At 37.1% G+C, this 19365-nt stretch overlaps 1 long non-coding RNA gene across 5 annotated transcripts in view; it reads left to right on the top strand.

The window, feature by feature from the left end:
- The first annotated feature begins 2553 nt into the window (after nucleotides 1-2553).
- LOC140623588 (uncharacterized) overlaps nucleotides 2554-19365 on the top strand; it is an 84366-nt gene continuing 67554 nt past the window's right edge. For 4 of the 5 annotated variants that reach the window (XR_012023148.1, XR_012023150.1, XR_012023149.1 and 1 more), the window contains exons 1-2: nucleotides 2581-2680; nucleotides 3700-3826. This is a non-coding gene — a long non-coding RNA (uncharacterized lncRNA). Of the gene's footprint in view, nucleotides 2681-3699; nucleotides 3827-19365 lie in introns of all 5 variants that reach the window. The other variant, XR_012023151.1, reaches the window with a different exon arrangement.

The following is a 19365-nucleotide window of genomic DNA, read 5'->3' as shown; positions in this document are numbered from 1 at the left end:
TTAGAAACAATTCTAAGAGGTTGGTCTTATTTTTTAAGAATAACATTTTCCAGCTGAGGGCACTGAGGCAAAGTTCAAGCATTTTGCTAGTCGTATAGCTAGTGAGTGGTAGAACTGGGATGTATCCAAATAGATAGGCTTTGGAGTTTGTGCTTTTTTTCTCTACATCATGCTATCATTTTGCACAATTGCATATCTGACTTGATTATGAGTTCTAGAACATAAGGCAAAAAGAGAGCATAACAATGCCTCAAGGAAGATATTTCTTCTGATATTTAATTATAAAAATGTATCCTAGCTCATATTCTACAGAACTCTAGCTTTCCACCATGATTATCAAAAAAAAAAAAAAAAAGGATTCCACGGGTCAATGAACTGAGCTATGTTAACCATTTTTAAAATTTCCTTAGAAATTCACAAACACACTGTCATGCTAAAGCTTCTGAGAAGATGTACAACAATGACATAGGATAACTAGATGTAAGCTAGTATTTATAGGCCTACTCAACAGCAGAACAAGTTTCCTGGGAGGCTCATTAATATCCTGCAGAACCAATGACTCACCACGAATCACCTTTGGAAAAGTCATGTTGTCTTGTTTAATGTGAGTCCTTCAAAGGGCACTGAATAATATGTTAAACATTTTCTAAACATACATTTATTTATTCCAAAAAACAAATACAAACTGGTTTTTACATGCTTCTATCAATTTTTCAATTGAATGTTTAGCACTAAAACACAATGTGTTAAAGATGATCCTCAAGGAAGCTAACCTACATGTAACCTTCCTGGGGTCACTAGATAGGATGAAGATGAAATGCAGGCACCATCTGCCACAATATCCAGGACTATAACTTATATATTATTAATGTTTCAGATTAGTTGCCTCCCAAATGAGATTTTGGAAAACACTTACTAACTTGGTCTTAGATCATATTTTAAAATGGGATACAGATATTTTATTCCACAGTACAGGAGATTTTAGGTCTTTAAGGGAGGCGGTTATTTTTCCCAACACTGGGTCAATTGCTGACTCCCAGAGCCTTGTATTTTTTGAAAAGTTTTCTGTAATTTTTCTATTTGGGGCCTACAGCTGGCTTTTCTAAGTGCCTATGGCATATCTTTGCACAAAATTGGGGTTCTTGTCTTTTCTATTTCTGCTTGGATATTCTTCAGTGGTTAGAAGTATGAGCTTAGACTGGTCAGAAAAAAAAAAAAAAAAAAAAAAGCTCCCACTTTTTAGCTTGGGACTTTGGCCATGTTACTTTGTATTGGTAAGCCTTTTATTATTGACCTATAGAAAGAGAGTAATGATAGAACTTGTTTCACATAATTGTGATGACTAGCTGACATAATGCTTTTAAAGTAAATGATATGGTACAGGCCATCACCCACTAACTGGTAACTATTCCTAAGATCATGGCTTAAAACTTTAGTTTGCCTTAGAAATATGGGGGAACTTATTAAAACACAGGCTTCTGAGCCCTATCCCCAGAGTTCTGATTCAGTGCCCCTGGGGTGAGGCCTGAGAATCTGCATTACTGCCAACTTTCTAGGTGTTGCTGATGCTGTTGGTATGAAAACCACACATCATTGCCATAGAGTAACTGTTCTATAAAAAGAGAAGCTGTCACAGTGATGATGTTGTATTTATAAGAGGAATTTACAGATACATGAATTGGACACATTTAGGAAAATTCTGCATCTAGGGGTATCTGGGTGGCTCAGTCAGTTAAGTGGCCAACTCTTGATTTTGGCTCAGGCCATGATGTCAGGCTTGGGGATCAAGCCCCACATTGGGCTCTGCACTCAGTGGGGAATCTGCTTGAGGATTCTCTCTCTCACTCTCCCTTTGCCCCTCCCCCTGCTCTCTCTAAAATAAACATTTTTTTTTTTTAAAGAAAACTGCATTTAGGCAGAGTGATTGTCTTAACCTAGGGTCTACTAAGAATAGGATTTGTAAAGAAAAATAATAAACATCTTCAACTGGTCTGCACTGGTCTTGCACTGGCCTGGGATGGTTTCCTTCTTTCAAAACAGTATTGCGTTGGAACTGAGTGCTGGGTAGCAATATTTTGTTTCCATTGTTGTTTTGTATCAAATCCCCTTGTTATGGCATATGGTGGTCTGACATATTAGAGCCCATTTTAGATTCTCTAAGGTCTGTCTCAATGATGTGATTAGGATGATTCTCCCCTAAAACTTACCCAGTGAGAAGTAACACTCATGAGTCATTGGGGACCCCTGAGTGTGCAGCCTGGACAAGAATCATTGAAAAGTTCATCTTTTCACCTTAGAACAGATGGAAGCAGCTAGAGTAAATGATAGACAGAAGGGGAACAGACTTCATTACACCTTCTGAGTTAATATTGACCTGGGAAAAATACAATGATTTCAAAGTTTGTCCTGATAACTGAGAAGCCTTCTTAATTAGAGGTAATGTCAAAAAGGTGGCTATTCCCCAAAATTCCTGCCCACCTACCATCTGCTACTGATAAAGGTTGGCAATTAAGAAATGTTAAGAGTAAGTTCTAATTACCTTCCTACCCTTGTATCTTGTTCCCTTGTTGCTCTTTGATAGCCTTAATTGAAGCCCACATGTGAATCACATCTTCTGCTGCATGCTGGCTCCTTCTGCCTGAATACACAGAAATCATCATAAATCCTAAGTTGCCCTCTGGTAAGCGTACGCTGTTAGAAACATAATCTTATACTTCTCAACTTTTCTGTGTATATTCATCTGATTTTACTGTACTGTTGTGAGTGTGGCAGTGATAGCAGCTCTAAATTTAATTCCCCAAGAATGGCACTTGCCAATTGGCCTAATCCTCTTCTTCGGTAAATTTGATGATGCAGTGGAAGTGGCAGCCTTTCTCACCAAGCCCTCACCATGTGTAATGAGATCCATGTGGTCATATCCTATTGGTGTCACCTCTTCTTTTTATAAGTCATAGGAACAAATTTTAGAATCTCTATTTTCAGTAGAGAGATTTTATTTTCTGTGCTTTGGGTACTGCCAGTAGAGAACAGAAAAAGAAGAACATTATGATTTTGGAAGTAATTTATGGCTGCTGAGTCTCTGGTTATATAGAAATAAGAGCTTGTTTGCCCTCCTACTGCCAGATAAGAATTGACATTCCAACACAATGTTGCTATGGTGTTTTTTGAAGGAGAGATTCACCTCACTGCACTGACCTGGAAAAACACAAAATAATTGTTTCATTGAGGCCATCATAAATATATCTCTACAAGTAGTGCCCAGAATCCACAGATCTTCAAATATCTGAGTTTATGAAATTTATTTATATCTAGCATCTGTTCAATTTTTTCAGTAATTATTTTAGCAAAAACTGAGGAGCCAGATCCTGATAATTTTCTCCTTTATCACACAATTCAAAAATGCAGCAAAATACAGGCAGTTATTCTTTGTGGAGCACTTACAGGAGCAAAACCATATGCTGTTCTTGTTTGGGATAATTATAAATCTTTAAATATTTAAATGCACTTGTCTTTGAAACTAGTATCAACTCCAAAACAAACAATTTAATATGAATAACTCAACACCTAGAATGTCTATGTACCACACAGTTAATTAAGTCTATTCATGTATCCACACAAACAATTGCAAATGGCTTTCATGTGTTTGCATGAATAACCAAAGTAAGTTATAAATTTGTATTTTCTTTTCTTTTAAAATAGTCCATCAGGACTTGAAACCATTGAGTTGTAAAGTTGAGCCTTCAAAATCATCCAGTCCAGAGATTTTCAAGTTTGACTATGCATTATAACAAGCTTTGGATTTAAAACACATAAACCTGAGTCGCAGGTATTTATGAATACGAATAAGAATTTGAGATTCTTACTGTGTCTTCAATGGGAAACTGGCATGTCTATTTTTTAGGTGTTTCACAAATCATTCTGATGGGCATCTGTATCAGTTTCCTAGAACTTCCATAAAAATTACTGTAAACTGGGTAGCTTAATTAAACTGAAATTTATTCTCTCATAGTTCAGGAAGCTAGAAGTGAAAAACCAAGGGGTTGGCAGAGCCAAGCTCCTGAAAGCTCTGAAAGCCTCTTCCAAGCTTCTGTGATTGCTGGCAATCCTTGGCAATCCTTCGCATTCCTTGGCTTGCAGTTGCATCGCTCCATTCTCAGCTTCTGTTGGCATTGTATGGCCTTCTTCCTTGTGTGTCTGTTTCTCCAGGTCTCTCCTTATAAGGACATTCATAGGGATTAGGGATTAGGAATTGACCATATTTGGGGAAATTTAATCACTAAAAAACCTGAAGTGAAAAGTATTGATCTAATTTCTCTGAGGCCCACCGATACTATTGATATAAAATGGAGAAGTTAAGCAACTTGTATTAGTTATCTATTACATCATAAGAAATTTCTTCCTAAATTAAAATAACAAATCTTTATTATTTAACAGTCTCTGAGGGTCAGGGATTCAGCTTAATTGGGTGGTTCTAACTCAGAATCTCTTAGGAGGTTGTAGTCAACCTGGCCTCTGAGGATATAGTCATCTGATGGCTTAAATAGGGTTAGGTCCACTTAAAATCTCACTTAGTTCACCACTCTAAGTTGACTTTAGGCCATAGTTCCTCACTAGGTCAGCCTCTCCATAGAGATGTTCAATCGCAGGGAAGACTCTATTTACATGGAAGATATGGCAGTGAACGTTCACTGAAGTCAATGATCTGAGATGGAGAGAAAGGACATGAACCAAGACAGAAGCCATAATGACTTTGGTAACCCAATCTTGGAAGTGACATACCATGATTTCTGCCATATTTAATTGATCACACAGATAAATCCTAACACAGTGTGGGAGGGGACTTATACAAGGGTTAATATCAGCAGGTGAAGATCATTAAGAACCATCCTGGAAGCTAGCTACCATTAGTGAGGAGTCAGGCATCTTGATTTCAGGCCTAGAAGATTAAACAGTAGCTGTCAAGGTGAATCCAAGGGTTAGCATCACTTGGGAGCTGATTTAAAAATGCTCACTCTTAGGGGTCTGGGTGGCTCAGCTGGTTATGCATCTGACTCTGATCTCAGCTCAGGTATTGACCTCAGGGTGGTGAGTTCAAGCCCCATGTTGGGCTCCACTCTGGGCATGGAGCCTTTTTTTTTTTTTTTTTTTTTTTTAAAGTTTATATACCATTTATACAGATGGCTTTTATTTTTTTATGATAGTCACACAGAGAGAGAGAGGCAGAGACATAGGCAGAGGGAGAAGCAGGCTCCATGCACCGGGAGCCCGACATGGGATTCGATCCCGGGTCTCCAGGATCACGCCCTGGGCCAAAGGCAGGCGCCAAACCACTGCACCACCCAGGGATCCCTGGGCATGGAGCCTTAAGAAAAATGCTAAATCTCAGATCTCACCTTCAATCTACTGAAGTAGAACTTAAATCTTAATAAGATCTCCAAGTGATTTGTATGCACCCTATATTCTGACTCTGCAGAAGCAAATTACTGATTCAGAGACACTGCCCTTTTCAAAGTAATTCCCTTGGTAGTACAGCTAGTCAAAAGAAACTGTCATTGCTTGAAATCTGCTAGGAATTTTGCATTGGACCAGATCATAAGACACCCTAAGAAACTGAGAGCCCTGAGAGCCAACATAGGACAATTCTCCTACGTGCACCCTTCTCTTGCTGCAATGAAAGGCTGCTGTCCCCTCCCCATAGAGGACAGACATAGCAGTGGGGTTGACCAGGTAGCCTGTAACACACACACTTAAGCAGAACAATTTGGGTTCAATGAGCCTGAAACAGGGAAAGATATTCCCACACAAGAAGATAAACCTGGCACAGGTTGTATGGGCTATTTTTTTTTTTTAATTTTTATTTATTTATGATAGTCACAGAGAGAGAGAGAGAGAGAGAGAGGGGCAGAGACACAGGCAGAGGGAGAAGCAGGCTCCATGCACCGGGAGCCGGACGTGGGATTCGATCCCGGGTCTTCAGGATCGCGCCCTGGGCCAAAGGCAGGCACCAAACCGCTGCGCCACCCAGGGATCCCTGTATGGGCTCTTTATCTCTTAGTAAGAAAGTGTTCGATGCCTAAAGTCCATTCCCATGAGGCCAAGCAGGGGTTGGAAGACTGTGAGCATGAGATTGCCTTACACAACGCAGATTTTTCTAGGTAGTATAAAATATTTATTTAACGTCATATTGTTTTTTTCTTTTTTTACACATAGTAACTGTAATGTGATCTTTAAAAGCTTCTAAGACATGAAGAAGTAAACAAAAAATGCATATAGTTTAAAGAGGAAAGAGTCAATAAGATCAGACACAGAGATGGTCCAGATGTTGGAATTTTCAGACAGAGTTTTTAAATAAGTATGAGGGATATGTTAAATATTCTAGAAGAAAGGTTAGCAACTTAAAGGAAAATAGGAGAGAAAAACTAGAAAAGAATCAAATGGGATTCCTAGGGATAAAAAATATGTGAAATAATAAAAGGGGGCCTGGTTTGTTTAATCAATTAAGCATCTGCCTTCACCTCAGGTCATGATCTCTGGGTCCTCAGATTGAGCCCCGTGTTAGGCTCTTTGCTCAGCAGGGAGTCACCTTCTCCCTTTCCCTCTGTGCTCACTCTCTCTCTCTCTCTCTCAAATGAATATGTAAAATCTTTAAATTTCTTTTTAAATCATAAAGAATTTATTTGATAAGCTAATGTGGTCTGGGCGCAGATGGGAAAAGATTCAGTGAACTTGAATAAATGTCAATAGAACTTATCAAATCTGAAACCTATGAACATAGATAAAAATATTAATGAATGAAATCAAGCAATACATGAAAAAGATAATGCAGTTTAATCAAACAGAGTTTATCTCAGAAATGCAAATTTGTTCAGCACTAACGTTTTTACCAATTTAATTACCATATTAAGAAGAAAATAGCATGAAATAACCACCGTAGGATCAGAACAGGCATTTGATAAATTTCATGAAATAGTCGTCACTTTGCCTTTGAGATTAGAAGAAACACAAGGATGTCAACTCTGACCATTATGTTATAATGTGATGTATTTTATATATTGAAATCACAGATCCTTACCAAGTAAGCTGAGTCATTCTTATCTAGGAAAATGTCCTCTATTTGTAGGCTTTTTAATTTTTGTTTTCTTCTAGCAATTTGCAGATAAATATACCGTAGTGATAGTCTTGAACTTTCGTGTCCTTCAAAGTCTCAGGACTTCCTTTATTAATTCAAAGTCCTATATATCAGATACTGTACTAGGTGATAGTATTATTTACAGGCCTTGTCATTAAAGAACATACAAATAGGTGGAGAAGGCAAAATAATAAATGGGAATTTATAATCAATAGAGGTTGACACATGCTACTCCAGAGATAAGCAAAGACTATTAGAGGCACATAAGAGGGGATTAACCTAATATGGGAAGGTGAGGCCAGACAGAAGTAAGGGAAGTCTTCTAGGAGCAGGGGAATGTTAATCCTCAAGTTTGACTGCTGTTTAGTAGTTTCATTCTATCAGATTCCAAGTCACAAGCACCAAATTCAAAGTAGTCAGAAGAATTCCCTAGTGATCCCACATACATTTGGCCTTCTTTATGAGATAAGTAAGCCAGAGACAACACACATTCATTTATTTCCACATGAGCAAGGGCGTGTGAATCCAGCTGCAGCCTTGCCAAGGGTTAACGGTCCAGTGTGACATTCTGCTGGACCTTCGTTTAATGGATACTGTATGTGGCCACTCATGCTGACCAGTCCTTCCTGATCTGGGTACTATTCCTACTTTGCCTGGAACCATCTGATTTATTCATAATTTTCTGTACTAGCTATTCCCAATTCATGTGTATAGAGAGAAGGAAACAATGGGCAGTATTAACATCTTTATGTATTCCCACAGAGGAAAGGACAGTGAAGAGGTGTTTTGACAGAAGGAATTACAAGTGCAAAGACTCAAAGTAAGAAAGAGATGGCTCTTTTAGGGAACTGCAAGTGCTTCAAAATGAGTAGGTTTTGAATGCAAGTGTGGGAGGGAGGGCCAGAGGGTGGAGTTGAAGAAGGAAGCAAGGGCCAGGCCATAAGAGGACCTAGATATCACACTGGGGAGTTTCAACTTTCCTTTTCCTTAGGCCAATGGAGAGCTATTGAAAGGTTTTAAGAAAGAAATTGTGTCATTGCCTGATTGAGTTTTGTTTTAAGAAATATTACCCTAGTGACAATGTGAAAAGTGAACTTAAGGGGGCAAGATAGGAGTCTTGGAAACCATTTAGAAAATTGTTACCTGGGTGGACTGCAGAAAGATGACGCCATAATTCAAGGTGCTGGTGCTAGGGTGGAAAGGAAAGGACAGATTCAAGAGATTGAGTAGATAGCACTTAGTGGTTAATTAGACACAAGGAGTGACATGGGATAATTATGCTTTAGCCCTTCCTCCTACAGCATTCATCAAAGGACATTTCTGTACTATTGTGTGTTCTTCTGCTGTGTTTTATACTTCTTCACCAAAGCTTGCATTTCTCAATCATCTTGTTAAAAGCCTGAAAATGTTCATCCATTTATAGTGCTTTATATTGCCAGTTTGTAAGACAGCAAAAATAAAATGTATCTTTGAATAAACTATCACATCACTTCTCGAGAAAAAACCGTGAACATAATACTCAAGTATACATAAGATAAATGTGGGATGCAATTTTTATCTATTGTGATCTAACTTCACATGTTTATTTGCATGGAACCTTGAACTAAAAGAAATCTAAGGAAAGAAGTATTTCAAATCACTTTCTGGCTAATTCTAAATTAACCAGAATTCTCTCTTTATATCAATATTCATTATTGAAAATCTTATTAAAATGAAATTGTTAAAACCCTGTTTTACTATATCTTGCCAAACATAATTTTTTGATGAGTCAAGGTTATTTTTGTATTCATAAGTAATCATTATAAGTATCACTGCTTAATCACCCTTCATCTACTCTGTATTCAGTAATAACTTCATTCATTAAGCATACCAGAGGAAGAGGAAGATACTTTTTTTTTTTTTTTAAGAAATGAACAACCTAGTATAGAAAGTTACATAGTTTCAAGGGGAATTTTAGATTTGACTTTTAGGAATGCTATTGAACTTAGTGTGTGTGTGTGTGTGGGGGGGGGGGTTGGAGACATCAGGTGGTTTCATTTGTGGACATAGGGGGCCCACTATTGCAAAGGGGTCCACCTGGTATGTTCAAGGACAGCAAAGGAAGTGAGTATGACTAGAAATGAGTGACCAAGAAGAGGTATACAAGATAAGGTCTGACATTTAATGAGATGAGCACTGGATGTTATACTTCATGTTGGCAAATTGAATTGAAATAAAATATTTAAAATAAACCAAGATAAGGTCTGAGGAGTTACCAGCTATGACTGATTTAAAACAACTGCCAAATTCTTTGACATTCTTCTCATCAAAGGTGGAGCCTAGGTTCTGTTTCCTTAAATCTATGCCTGGAGACTGGTTGGCCAATATCATAGAGTTGAAGTTATGCTGTGCCAGTTTCTAGCTCCAAACCTTAAGAAATCAACACCATCTACCTTCTTTCCCTTGAGATACTTGCTCTTGGAGCACAACTATGAGGCCTCAAAAAGAGCAAACCACTTGGAGAGGTTACTTGTAGGTTCCAGCTAACAGACCTCTGACAGCATCAGTTTTCAGACTTGTAATCGAAAAGGCCTGTTGGATGATTCCAGGCCAGCCACCATCAGACTCCAAGTGCATGAGAGAGCCTGAGAAAGAATCATTAGCTGAACTTAATCAATCCCAGATATGATAATAAAATGTAACTTTATATAATATGATAATAATGAGATATAATATACAACATAATCTGTGTTTCTTCATCCACTAACTTTTGGGGCGATCTGTTACAAAGAAATAGGTAAATGATCAGAACACCAGGTTCTATATCCAGGAAGTCTTTTTTGGTCATTGTGAGGCTTCCATCCTGAGTTAAAGAGGCCACCAAATTTGAGCTGAAGATTAATATGATTTGCCTAATATATATTTTTAAAGATTTTATTTATTCATGAGAGACACAGAGAGAGAGAGAGGCAGAGACGACGCAGGCAGAGGGAGAAGCAGGCTCCCACAGGAAGCCTGATGTGGGATTCAATCCTGGGACTCTGGGATCATGCCCTGAGCTGAAGGCAGACACTCAACCACTCAGCCACCCAGGCGTCCCTGCATTATATTTTTAAAGGATCACTGTGAGTGCTGATTTGATAAAACACCGTAAAGGGTAAGGGGTGGAAGGAAGAAAATTAGGCCAGTGATGTAACTAAGGTATGAGCCCATGGTGTTTGGGATAGAGGTGGTAGTAGTGAAGTACGTAAGAACTGCTCGCAATCAGGATACGCTTAAAGGAAGATTGAATAAGATTTCTTGAAAATACTGATGTTGGCAGGGTCAATTGGGTGGATCAGTTGGTTAAGGGTATACCTTTGGGTCAGATTATGATCCTGGGGTCCTGGGATTGAGCCCCACATGGGGCTCCCTGCTTGGTGGGGAGCCTGCTTGTCCCTCTCCCTCTGCCTGCCACTCCCCTTGTGTTTTCTCTCTCTCCCTCTGTGTCAAATAAATAAATAAAGTCTTTAAAAAAATTAAAAAAGCAAATATTGATGTGGGCATAGTCTACTTTCATATACACATTCTCCCAAGAGTCATCCTTATTTATAAACATTTCCCTCTTAGTATAGAGCAGAGTATATTAATAATTTTTACCTTATTTCAGTCTATTTTATTAGCATATTTGAAGGGAATGTTGGAGCATCAGGTACTTGCTGTTTCTCTATATACTGTTTCATTCTATGGAAGATACTTTACCTGGTCACTGGTGGCCACTTCTGCAGCTCTCATTAAACTTACCCCAAATAAGTATTCCCTCTGCCCTCTTTGCTTAAAGTAAGATAAATGAAGGTTAAAGAAAGAGTGAACTAGATGTTACCTGGAGCCCATCTAGTTATTTTTATCTGATTTCTCTCACCCAGGGAATGACTTAATTAGACAGCCGCTGTTCTCACTATTACGCTGTGGAAATTTTTACTTTGGTGAATCACCTTGTCTGATAAAAAGAAATATATAATTAAGACCTATGGGAAACCATGACACTTTGTAGCAGCTTCCACATTGGCTACACACATGTAAAAATACAGTACGCCAAGTCAACTGTGCATTAAAACAAAGTTTGCTTCCTGTGAAAACTTTGTTCAAGATGATGAAAAGAATGAATTTAGGATGAATTTAAAATTGAAAGGAAATGATCCAAACATCATACAAAATAACAGAGAAATGAAGGATTCTAGGGATTCTGGATATGAATGTGTTCAGGAGAGAAAAGCTGATGGAATATGAGTTGTCATCAAAAGTATAAATACTAAACCCCATGAGACCAAATGCTCTAACCACCCTCTAACACTGCAGGGTGAGCATTTGTCACATGAAATCCAAGTGTAGTTTGTCTCATCCAATGTGTAAGTCTGAACCAGTAATCATACAACTTTAAAGCACAATTTTCCAATGAAGAGAACCACCAGTCTATAGGTAATGCTTAATTTTTGCTGGATAAGATCTCATAATTCAACCCATAAGATGCCAAATGCTAGCCAAATGGAAAGTGCCCTTCACAACTTGACTCTGAAAGCATTTGTTTTGGGAGATAAAGTAATATTTTGACTTTGACTTTGCATCTGAAGAAAAGAGTGACCATGTCCAAGATTCCTACAAAATTATAAATAAAAGGAAAATTTGATGCCTGGTTACAACAGCTGCTGGGCCATGTGCAACACCATTTCTGGGGCAGGTAAGAAATGAAGCATGAAAATACAGTAGTGGCACCATCAGAGAGCCACATGAGGAATCCTTTGAAATTATAACCTAATTGGGCCTCTGGGAAGAGACTGCCTTAGCAAATGCAAGTATTCATTCATCACATTCTGAAATATCATTTCTTCTCTTTTATTTAAATCTCAATAAATATTAAGAAAAAGCTTTGTAATACTTATTGCCAATTAAGGAAAAAATGAAGCATCATATTAATGGAAATAATTATCAGAATTCTAGATCTATCATTACACCTGGGCAATTAATGTCCTGTTTGGTGACACCTGGGCAATTAATGTCCTGTTTGGTGACAGTTTTCCCAACAGTAAAACTTCAGTTAAAATAGCTTTTCTCACACTCCTCCTCAAGTCCTTGCTTTGTTTGTTTTTTTAGATTGGTTCACCCTAGACTATGGTGTGGAAATGCAGGTGTTGGTCCTTGGGCACAGCCTGCCGTGTACATGAGCCAGTGGAGAAGTGGAGGTCCTCCTTTTCATCATCTAGACACAGATAACACCAAGACTATAACAACAATACAGAAGAGCCAAAGGACTGATTTATGGAAAGACTGGGATACATAAAAAAAAGAAATTATGGTGGAGGAGGCAAAAGTCAACACAACAAATATTAGCTTGTCCAGAGTAAGCACTGCACAGGGAAAGAGTATGTAAGTCCTGGAGTGTACCTTCCTTCTTAGTCTGCCTTCCCAGGTTCTACAGGGAAATGGAGATGGCAACTAGAGAAGAGGCTTGAGGCTCAGGTCCCTCAACAGGAGTGGAGATGAGTCTTGCCCTGTTGTTTGTGTAGTAGTATAAACTGCAGTAAGGTTCATCCCTAGAGCTTTTACTTCTAAATTTTTAATGATTACGTATGGTGAATAATCACATATGCTCATATCTCCCGAAAGCATTTCATTCATTCATTCGCTCATATATACATTCATTTTTCAAGTATTAAATGAATGCTAACTCTCTGTCAAGTTAATGGTAAAATAGTAAACAGGTCATTTAAGCAAGAAAGTTTTATGCTGTGACTAGTGCTCTTAAGCTATTAAACAGGGAGGTGAGTGAGAATTGCAACAGAATAAGGACTGCTCTAGGTAAGATGATCAGGATGGTCTCTGAGGAAATAATATCTGAGCTAAGATTTTTGTCTATAAAATTGAGATATAATTATATCAAGCTTGGAGGTTTTTGGTAAAGATTAAAAGATACGACGTGTGCAAAGTGATTACCACTGTATGGTTCCTACTTAGCACTCATACATATTAGAAAACAGTCGTTGTCCATGTTATTTTCATCCTTATTCTTCATGATATCCTGCCAAGATGTGCAAAGAAGTTATTATTGATTCTATTTAATAGATGAGGAAACTGTAAACCAGAAAGGTTGAAAGATTTTCTGCGACCACACAACTAGTAAGTGGTTGAGCCAGGACTCAAACCCCAGTCTTTGACTCTAATTCCAATGTACTTTCAGCACACACTCTCAAATCACTTGGAAGCAGCACTTATTTATCTGTCTGTCTCTCCATCTCTCCATTCATTCCCACGTAACTACCTATGTATCCATTTATATTAGTCAGGGTTCTCCAGAGAGGGAAAAAAAAAGAAATGTATATTTGTATCTCTGTTAATACTTTTCCTACCTAGCTATTCTATGTAATATATGTCATAATATATATGATATATCATATATATGATATATATGTGTGTATATGTATATATGTGTGTGTATATATGTATATGAAAAAATATGTATTTATTTTATATATACCTTCTTTTATATATACACTATATATATATATATATATATATATGGAGATAGAGAGGTATTTATTTATTTATTTTTGAGAGATATTTACTTTAAGGAATTGGCTCATGTTATTATGATTGTAGGTCTGACAAGTCTGAAATTTGTAGGGCAGGTGAGAAGGTTGGAAATTCCAGTAAAAGTTGCACTCTTGAGTCTTCAGGTAGTCTGGAGGCAGAATGCCTTCCTTTTCAGGGACCTCAGTGTTTTCTCTTGGGGTCTTCAACTGACTGGATGAGGCCTACTCACAAAGTGGAGAGGAATCTGCTACTCAAAGTCTACCCATTTAAATGTTAATCACATCTAAAACTATATCTTCATAGTTGTATCTACACTGGTACTTCCAAACAACTGGGCATTCTAGTCTAGTAAAATTGACATATGAACTTATCTACCTACCTATCTACCTGCCTACCTATCTGTCTAGGAGTTCATACTACCTTTTGTCATAGGATTTACATTAATCTATTGAATAAAAGGAAGCTCTCTATTAGTTTCAGCTGTGGGTTTGGGAGTTATGGACAATTCAGATTCTAGCAAGCATTCTTTTCCATGAGTGCTCCTTGATATAATGTACTTCTTGTTTTAAATACCATTATAAATCATGTTTTATTTGCATGCATTACAGCGGATGTTCACCACTGTTCAGGTATATGATACAACTATTTTATTTTTTTTCCTTCAGCTTAACTAAACAAACCAAGTGCTTACACAAAATAACTTCCCACAAACTCATTCTGACATTACAATGTGAAAGACTCCAAGAGGAGAAAACTACCCTTTCCTTTGTGTATGAGGGTATGGGTTTGATTCTTGGTCATTCATAAAATCACATAAAACAAATATTTTGTGAGTTTGACAAAAATATCAGTTGAAGAAATAGGATATCTCAGTTCCATCCATTATTTTTGTAATATAATGTCTAATATTTATTATGATAACCTGTAATGTATACATTTTATGCACATAAATATTATTTATAATTGTCAAAATGAACACAAACTAAATACTTAATAACAAACAAATGGCTAAATATAGGGTATGTTTTGCAGCCCTACAGAATGTTTTACAAGACTTTTTTTTTAAGACATGGGATACTGCTTATAAATTTATGCAATTGAAGATATATTCCCTCTTTATAATATCTCAAATATGTAAAAAATGCATAGACCAGAAGGGTATTTACTTGAAAACATATAGTTATTATCTATAATGACTATAATCTTTGGACAGAAGTCTTATGGATGATTTTACTTGGCTTCATTATATTATCTTTATTAAGATTAGCTTTTATGCCACACTTGCACACTTTTGGAATAGTAAAAATAAATAAATCTTGCCTACAAGGAAAAATAAATGAAAAGGAAAAAAGAAACTTAGGTATTCTGGTTCCATAAAGTGAACTTGAGTGGTTTATTTTGTGGTATATGATCTCTTTTGGTTTTCATCCTTTTATACTAAAATAAGAAAAACAGGGTTATAAGCCTTCTGATTATCAAACTTTTATAGCTTTAGGAAAGAAATTCTAGAAAAAAATTCATTTCTCAGTTTCAATTTGTAGCTCTAGATGCTCACCCCAAGAAGCTTCTCTTAAATTAATGATGAGTGTAACAACCAGCTTGTGTGACTATGCTGACATTGTTTCTCTACCCAGAGTGCACACATCTCTCCCACTAACTTGGGTCAACCTTCAAGGCCCACACTAGCCCTGGCTCTCCAAAAAGTCTCTCAGATACCTCAAGCCCAGAGTAATCTTTCTTTCTCATATTCAGCACATCATGTGTTCGCATTAATTGTAAAGCTAAATCCTCCCCTGAACTCCACCTCCTTTCTCTCCCATTAGTTGTCCTTTTTAAAATGTTTTTCAGATTTACCAAAGCCCTATTCTTTCCTGTATATACATGTGCAAACTTCTGACTGAACATCTTGCAGCAAGCTCTCCCACTCTCCTGCCTTCACAGCACAGCTGACCCTCTGTTCTCTCCACTCCCTCCTGTGGATCGGGGAAAGCAAGCTCTAGGCTCAGATGGGACTGACTGCATTACAATTACCTGTAACCTTCTAATTCTCAAATCCAATTGGCTATTCTTTCTTTCTTTCTTTTTTTTTTTTAGAATAACAGGTTTTATTTTTGTGATTTTTTATTTATTCATGAGAGACACAGAGAGAGGAAGGGACATAGACAGAGGGAGAAGGAGGCTCCTCATAGGGAGCCTGATGTGGGACTCAATCTCTGGACCTGGGATCATGCCCTGAGCCAAAGGCAGACGCTCAACCACTGAGCCACCCAGGCATCTCTCGAATTAGCTATTCTTAATATTGTTCTCCTGTGCTCTTTGTATGGTAACTGAAATTATTGGCCGCTACCCCCTCATGAAAAGCTTTTCCTTTGGCTGCCACCTCACTCTCTTCTTATTTTTCTTCCACTTTTCAGATCGCTCTATATAATTCTTCTTTACTGGATTCTCTGTCTTTTCTATCTCACTTGGGGCTGGCACTCCCCAGGATTATGGTTTATTATTTCTTTTCTTGTCTTCTTTTGTTGCATCTACTTACTCTGAGTGATTTCATCTACTCCCAGGGCTTCAACTAGAATCAACTCAATAATAACTCTCAATGATGTTAATTGAATGCATTTTTTCTCCTGAGTTTCAGACTTACATCTCTATCTATCCTTGACTTTTCTGCAGATACCTAAAACACTACATATTAAAACTGAACTAATTCAAGACCACACTTACCTCTCACTGCTCACCCCCACCCCCCCGCTCCAACCAATGATGATTGGTGGCATCACCTGCTCCTGGGGAAAGAATCTTTGTATATCTTTAATTTCTCTCCTTTTCTCTCACTATCCTCAACCTACTCACAATATAGTATTAAGTATTTATCATTATTTAGCAAGATTATTGCAATAACCCCTTAACCTTTTTCTTTTTCTCTATTCCACTCCCATGTAATCCCCTTCCATACTAAAGCCAGAGTTCTATTTTATTTTTCACAGTAATCATTATTCCTGATAACCCTTTACTTGTGTTCCACTACCTAATAAAGCCCAGGCTCCTTAGGAGAACACAGGAGAACTTTCTTGATTGAACCTCTCCATTCCTCCACAAAGTTCTTTGGGTTTAGCTGTTAGTTTATGGCTAGATACTGTCCTATTTTCTATATTTATTTTACTTTCTCTTTTAATCTGTGCTTCTACTTTCTATTCTTTATACATACCATATTTTGTCTATCTACCCAAAATACATATCCTGCAATTGCTATTTATTTGTAAATTCCTTCTCAGAAATAGCCTTATGTAAATTTTTTCCTAAAACACCCACCTAGAAATAACCAGTGACTTTCGTGTGTTTCTATACTATTTATCTTTCTCAGAATGAATTTTTTTACCACATTTATCTGTATCACTAAAATGTGAAATGTTTTCCCAACATAATTATAAGACTTCTGAAGATAATATGATTCAGATTTTTCTTTTGAATTCCCTATAAAACTTACAACAAGGATGAACTATGGTACTACTCAACGAATATTTAATACATATATTTTACAATTTAGAAGTCTCTTTGGTGAATCACATGAGTCTGCTTCATAGTTTTTCAGTTCACTTGGCTATAATTCCACAAGTACCTACAACAACAAATAAAGGTCATTGGGTTTCATTGTTTGTTTATGGCTTAGGACTGCCCTGCTATTTTCTTGTTATCTGTCTTAAGGAGAATGAGCTTAGGAAGGTTTTTTACAAAAGAGAAACAAATATGCATTGCATCTTCTGGGAATTTTGAGAAGAGTAATTTTTATTTTAAAATGTATAGTTAGCCTCAGGGAAAATAATGAAGTTGATGGTTTGTGTTGGTGACACTCCCAACTGTTCTTACAGTATCTTGTCCCTTCTCTTTACAATCTCATTTTTCTGCGAGGACATGGTGCTCTTTGGGGCTCCTCATGAAAACCCAACCTTGAAAAGGTTACTATCCTTTCTTAAAATTCTTATTCCTTCATACTTCATTACAGATTGTTTTTTATTGCTCTAATGAATTAAGTGGCTTAGATATGAGTGATTAAAAACATTTTAATATGTTACCAATCACAGATACATTTGAATTTTAAAAGATATCTCTGAAGATACATGGTTTTTAATTGTATCTTCTTAAATGTGAAATTTCAGTTGCTTGAGAGCAAGGGAGATGGTGGCACTAAGGTATGCTAACACAAAGATACTTGGCTACTCCCTTTGTTATATTTATTTGAATAGGTACTGGGAGTCGGCAATGTGCACACTCCTTTATAAGACTGCCCTCACTTCCAATACCAGCTGCAAGATTGGATGTCACCAAAGCCACCCTCATTTCTGACCAGCTGGCCACAAATTCAGGGGTTCCATGACAACCCAATAATTTTCAGGAAGGCTCAAAGGACTTACTGAAAGCATCATACTTATAATTAATTTTATTATAGTAACAGGATATAAACTAGAACCAGCCAAGAGGAGAGATACCCAGGGCAAAGTTTGGGAGAGCTCCAAATGCAGAGTTTTGGGGGGATGTATGACTGACCCTTTCAGAATCAAAGAGTGAAATAGTTTACCCAAGCTGTGGTTTCCAAAGTTTTATTGAAGCTTCATTATGTGGGCATAACTGAATAAAACATTGGCCATATGGTTGAACTCAATCTCCAGCCTCCTCAGAGGTAAAGTCAATATCACCTGGTTAAAAGTCCCAACTCTGTAAACACATGATTGGTCTTTCAGGCATAAAGAGTCCCCTTTCTGAGTTTTTTCATTAGCATAAACTATCTAGGGGCCCACCATAAGTCACCCCATTAACATAAACTAGCAAATGTGGTCCAGGGGTCCACACTTGATAACAAAGATAGCTCTATTGCTTGGGACATTCCAAGGGTTAAGAGGTTGTTTCCTAAGAACTGGGGACAAGAGCCAGCCAGATCCTTTATTACACAATAATAAATACACAAATTTAACAACTTGCTTACCAAGCAGAAGAAAATTGAGTTCTTTAGATTTCCACATGTGCATTTGGTGAGAAAAAGGTTGGTAGTCATAGTTCATCTACACTTTCATTCTCTATTACACTTATAAAATAAATAAGACACAATACCAAGCAATCAGTACTATTCATTTTAGCTTTCTAGTTGAAATTGAAGGGAAAATCATTGTTGCTAACAATGTAAAAAAAAAGATAAGAAATTGTACTCTTTTGCTATCTGAATTGAAATCTTGAAAATGGAAGAATAAACTAGAAGTTTGAGTCAGTAAGAACTCAAAATGGATCAAAGAGCTAAATAGAAGAGCTAAAACCATAAAGCTCTTAGAAAAAAACAGAAGAAAATCTTCATGACCTTAAATTTGACAATGATGTTTTTCAACTATGATACCAAAAGCACAAGCAACAACAACAAAATAGATACAGTGGACTTCATCAAAATTAAAACTTTCTGTGCATCAAAGGATACTATCAAGAGAGTGAAAAGACAACCCCAAAGAATGGGAGAAAAAGTTTGCATATTGTATATCTATATGAGTTATCTTTGATATGAGCTTATATTGAGAATAAAGAACTCCTACCACTTAACAACAAAACAACAACAACAACAACAAACAAATTATAAGTTGGGCAAAGGACTTGAATACACACTTCTCCAAAGGAGATACACAAATGGTCAATAAACACATGAAAAGATGCTC

This window comes from Canis lupus, chromosome 33 (assembly GCF_048164855.1).
Source record: "Canis lupus baileyi chromosome 33, mCanLup2.hap1, whole genome shotgun sequence".
NCBI lineage: Eukaryota > Metazoa > Chordata > Mammalia > Carnivora > Canidae > Canis > Canis lupus.
Note: the sequence above shows the minus strand (reverse complement) of the source record. Positions and strands in the feature narration are given on the sequence as shown.